Genomic DNA, 6,000 nt, shown 5'->3' with positions numbered 1-6,000 from the left:
CCTTTTCATATTACGCTTTTTTTTAGAGTTTTATATATGAAAATGTGCGCAAAAACATGCACAATATAACAAAAATTATTGGAAGGTTGTAGCATTTCTCATTTTGAAATATTTGCATATAAAGTACGATAAATAGGAAAAAAACTACGATCGGTCAACTTTGACTCAACCGAAATGGTCGGAAAACGCATTTGTAACATAAAAATCTTACAGTCTAGTAATATCCAATCATTTATCTTCACTTTAAAACAAATTGCAAGTCTCTAGAACAATATCTCGATTTATGGTGAATATTTGAAAAAAATATTTTTATTCCGTCCGCGCGCCGATTCTCGGCCGAAAATCTCCGAAACGCGGTCACATTCTCCTAATATTTGTGCCTTTTCATATTACGCTTTATTTAGTGTTTTATATATGAAAATGTGCGCAAAAACATGCACAATATAACAAAAATATCGGAAGGTTGTAGCATTTCTCATTTTTTTTTATATTTGCATATAAAAAAAAAAAATTTAAACAAAAATTCGACATTTTGTCAAGTTTAACTCGTCCGAAATGGTCGAAAACTGCATTTGTAAGCTAAAACTCTTACAGTATCGTAATATTCCATCATTTACCTTCATTTTGAAACAAATTGCAAGTCTCTAGAACAATATTTCGATTTATGGTGAATTTTTTAAAAAATTATTTTTTTACGTCCGCGCGCTACGAATTCATGCATCATTTTGTGATAATATTTTCTCTGTGTTGCTTTTATCGTTTTACAATTTGTTATATACCAAAATGATCCCATTTTAGTGCACATTACAACGAAAAAAAAGTAACTTGTTACCTCTAACCGTTTTGCGCACAGCGCAATTTGAATACAATTATATATGAAATTTCGTTTTTGCGCTATCATATATCGCATTATTTATATATGATAATGATAATTTTTTCCTTTTCTGATGGTTGCATACTAAACTTCAAGCAATGCCAAAAAAAGGAGCCAAAAATGAACTCTTAATCTTGAAAACTAAGCGCGCTGTGATTTTTTGAAAAAAATATTTTTTCCGCTTCCGCGCTCACTCTCAAACCCCTCCGGCATACGGGAGTCATTTTTTTATTTACCGCTCCGGCGTAAGAGGGTTAAGAAACTTCAAATTTGTTCCAACATCCTCTTCCATTTGTAACTATTAAAAGCCCCTAACGCCTTAGCTTATTCAGAAGCATGAACATCAGACTGTCCTTAGTCATACCGATATTCATTTGAAGTTTCCTTGGATAATTCCTAAGAACATAGGGGAAACACAGATGCCCCTTCTTTAGGAGTCTTTTCCAAAAACAGCCCATAAGATCACAACATTCTCAGAATTCCCAACACAGAGTGCCCAAAAATACTGAATGCAAGATACCAATGGCATTGAAATCTCTTCTCATTCCTTAGAGTCTAAAGGAAAGATTCCCTCTAAGACAAGACCCAAAGTCCCCATCGACTGTTTGAGCTTGTGAACTTACTTTCTTACAACTATTTCTAGGTCACTCTAATCGTAATCAATAAGAGTAGCCAAGGATATCCTATAAGATAACCCAAAATTCAAGAATAACTACACACTCCAAGAGTTTGTTGATGTGAAATTTGAAAAATTCCCATGGACAAAAGCATAAAAGAACCAGTCCTCTGGGGTGATTGTACAGTACCGTAAACCTATTCTCTCTGAAAGGCCGATACCAATGTGGGGTCCAATCCTGGAACAAATTTCAGAACAATATACTGACTGCAAGGAGAGAATAAAACCTACTTGCACGCTATCAAGGCCTCCAATACAGAGAATGCAAAAGTACAAGTCCTACAAAAAGTCTTGAACAAATAATGAGAGATGGCTATTCTAGCACTCTAATTCCAATAGCAAGACCAGAAATAACATCAACTCAAATAGGAAATCAGCATCAATCCCACCTAAGATAAGGCCCATGGACATGCACCCCCAAAAGCTAACCAGGATGGATCCAACTCCCTTTAACCTTTTTCTGAAAAGGTCTTTGAATTATGGAGTAGAAGCATTTCATACCAGTGTTGCCAAGAATGGTTTGGTAACAGTGGCAAAAGAGTTGGCTTCCCACTCTAAACTTGTGATTACAGCAAAGAAGTCATTGATCTCGTTCTAGACGTTAGGCATTGCCACGCTGGTAACCTCATTGAAGTTCAATTCAAACTAGGCTCCATACACTTTTGATTTGCAAATACAGTGGTTTCCCCGTATTTGTGGGGATGTATATCAGACGCCACCCGCCCGCCGCCCCCCAAGGAATAGTTTAGATTCCGCAAATAGTTGGAACCCCTATAAAAGTGCTTAAAACGGCCTATTTTGTTAGTTAACCCTTCAACGTCGATTGGACGTATTAAACATCGACGAAAATTGTCTGCCGGGTGCCAAACCGACGTACGGACCTTCGACAAAAAAAAGATTTTTTTTTAAATTCGCTGAAAAATAGTTATAGGCCTACCAGGTAAAAACTTTTGAATCACGCACCTTGGGGGATGCTGGGAGTTCAAGGATCAAACTGTTGTCTTGTTTACAATCGTTGCATAGGCGCGCAAGCACGAATTTCTTTCTTCTCGCACTAAAAAGCATCAGCGACACATCTCAGAAATTATTTTGTCACTGACATAATTTTTGTACCATTTTATATTAGCCGTTACAGAGTTTTATATATGGAAATGTGCGCAATTTCATATAGAATACAAAATGAAACAACTCATGGTTGTAGCTTTTATCAGTTTTGAAATATTTTCACATAAATAACGATAAGTGCCAAAATTTCAACCTTTGGTCAAATTTGACTCCACCGAAATGGTCCAAAAACGCAATTATAAGCTAAAACTCTTATATTATAGTAACATTCAATCATTTACCTTCATTTTACAACAAATTCGAAGTCTCTAGCACAATATTTCGATTTATGGTGAATTTATGAAAAAAAAACATTGCCTTACGTCCGCACGGTAACTCTTCCGAAAAAATAAGAAATTTTTTCGTCCGATTGTCGTAATGTTTGCACAGTTTTATATTAGCAGTTACATAAAGATTTATATATGGAAATGTGCGCAAATTCATGTAGAATACAACAATAAATAACCCATGGTTGTAGCTTTTATCAGTTTTAAAATATTTTCATATAAATAACGATGTGCCAAAATTTCAACCTTCGGTCAACTTTGACTCGACCAAAATGGTCGAAAACCGCAATTGAAAGATAAAACTCTTACATTCTATTAATACTCAATCGTTTAACTTCATTTTGCAACAAATTGGAAGTCTCTAGCACAATATTTCGATTTATGGTGAATTTTAGAAAAGAAAAACTTTTTCCTACGTCCGCGCGGTAACTGCCGAAAAAATCAGAAATTTTTTCGTCCGATTGTCGTATGTTTGCACAGTTTTATATTAGCCGTTAAATAAAGTTTTATGTATGAAAATGTGAGTAATTTTATGTGGAATGCAACCAAAAACCACTCATGGTTGTAGCTTTTACCAGTTTTGAAATATTTTCATATAAATAACAATAAGTGCAAAAATTTCAACCTTTGGTCAACTTTGACTACTGAAATGGTCGAAAAACCCAATTGTAAGCTAAAACTCTTATATTCTAGTAATATTCAGTAATATATCTTCATATTAAAACAAATTGGAAGTCTCTAGCACAATATTTCGATTTATGGTGAATTTATGAAAAAAAAAATTCCTTAAGTTCGCGCGGTAACTCTTCCGAAAAAATCAAAATTTTTTCGTCCGATTGTCGTAATGTTTGCAGTTTTATATTAGCCATTACATAAAGTTTTATATATGAAAATGTGCGCAATTTCCTGTAGAATACAGCAATAAATAACCCATGGTTGTAGCTTTTATCAGTTTTGAAATATTTTCATATAAATAACGATGTGCCAAAATTTCAACCTTCGGTCAACTTTTGACTCTACTGAAATGGTCGAAAAACCCAATTGTAAGCTAAAACTCTTATATTCTAGTAATATTCAGTAATTTACCTTCATATTACAACATATTGGAAGTCTCTAGCACAATATTTCGATTTATGGTGAATTTATGAAAAAAAACTTTTCCTTACGTCCCCGCGGTAACACTTCCGAAAAAATCCAATTTTTTCGTCCGATTGTCGTAATGTTTCCACAGTTTTATATTAGCCGTTAAATAAAGTTTTATATATGAAAATGTGCGCAATTTCATGTAGAATACAGCAATAAACAACTCATGGTTGTAGCTTTTATCAGTTTTGAAATATTTTCATATAAATAACGATAAGTGCCAAAATTTCGACCTTTGGTCAACTTTGACTCTACCGAAATGGTCGTAAAACTCAATTGTAAGCTAAAACTCTTATATTCTAGTAATATTCAATAATTTACCTTCATTTTACATTAAATTGGAAGTCTCTAGCACAATATTTTGATTTATGGTGAATTTATGAAAAAAAAACTTTTTCCTAACGTCCGCGCGGTAACTCTTCTGAAAAAATCAGAAATTTATTCGTCCGATTGTCGTAATGTTTGCAGTTTTATATTAGCCGTTACATAAAGTTTTATATATGGAAATGTGCACAATTTCATGTAGAATACAACAATAAATAACTCATGGTTGTAGCTTTTATCAGTTTTAAAATATTTTCATATAAATAACGATGTGCCAAAATTTCAACCTTCGGTGTTTGACTCGACCGAAATAGTCGAAAACCGCAATTGTAAGCTAAAACTCTTTTATTCTAGTAATATACAATCATTTAACTTCATTTTACAGCAAATTGGAAGTCTCTAGCACAATATTTCGATTATGGTGAATTTATGAAAAGAACACTTTTCCTTACGTCCGCGAGGTAGCTTCTTCTGAAAAAATCAGAAATTTTTTTTTCGTCCGATTTGGTCGTAATGTTTGCACTGTTTTATATTAGCAGTTACATAAAGTTTTATATATGGAAATGTGCGCTAGTTCATGTAGACTGCAGCAAAAAAATAACCCATGGTTGTAGCTTTTATCAGTTTTGAAATATTTTCATATAAATAACGATAAGTGCCAAAATTTCAACCTTCGGTCAACTTTGACTCGCCCGAAATGGTCGAAAAACCCAATTGAAAGCTAAAACTCTTACATTCTAGTAATACTCAATCGTTTAACTTCATTTTGCAACAAATTGGAAGTCTCTAGCACAATATTTCGATTTATGGTGAATTTTAGAAAAGAAAAACTTTTTCCTACGTCTGCACGGTAACTGCCGAAAAAATCAGAAATTTTTTCGCCCGATTGTCGTAATGTTTGCACAGTTTTATATTAGCCATTAAATAAAGTTTTATATATGAAAATGTGCGCAATTTCATGTAGAATACAACAATAAATAACCTATGGTTGTAGCTTTTATCAGTTTTGAAATATTTTCATATAAATAACGATAAGTGCCAAAATTTCGACCTTTGGTCAAATTTGACTCGACGAAAATGGTCGTAAAACGCAATTGTAAGCTAAAACTCTTATATTCTAGTAATATTCAATCATATCCCTTCATTTTACAACAAACTGGAAGTCTCTAGCACAATATTTCGATTTATGGTGAATTTATGAAAAAAAAACATTTTCCTTACGTCCGCACGGTAACTCTAACGAAAAAATCAGAAATTTATTCGTCCGATTGTCGTAATGTTTGCACAGTTTCATATTAGCCGTCACGTAAAGTTTTATATATGAAAATGTGCAATTTCATGTAGAATACAACTAAAAACAACCCATGGTTGTAGCTTTTATCAGTTTTGAAATATTTTCATAAAAATAACGATAAGTGCCAAAATTTCAACCTTCGGTCAACTTTGACTCGACCGAAATGGTAAAAAAACGCAATTGTAAGCTAAAACTATTACATTCTAGTAATATTCAAACATTTACCTTTACTTTGCAACAAATTGGAAGTCTCAGGCACAATATTTCGATTTATGGTGAATTTATGAAAATGATAGTT

At 33.1% G+C, this 6,000-nt stretch overlaps 1 long non-coding RNA gene across 1 annotated transcript in view; it reads right to left on the bottom strand.

Moving 5' to 3' along the window:
• Window positions 1-6,000, bottom strand: part of LOC135208198 (uncharacterized) — a 96,923-nt gene that overhangs the window by 33,557 nt on the left and 57,366 nt on the right. The window lies entirely within an intron of this gene.

Source organism: Macrobrachium nipponense, chromosome 35 (assembly GCF_015104395.2).
Source record: "Macrobrachium nipponense isolate FS-2020 chromosome 35, ASM1510439v2, whole genome shotgun sequence".
In the NCBI taxonomy this organism is placed as follows: domain Eukaryota; kingdom Metazoa; phylum Arthropoda; class Malacostraca; order Decapoda; family Palaemonidae; genus Macrobrachium; species Macrobrachium nipponense.
Note: the sequence above shows the minus strand (reverse complement) of the source record. Positions and strands in the feature narration are given on the sequence as shown.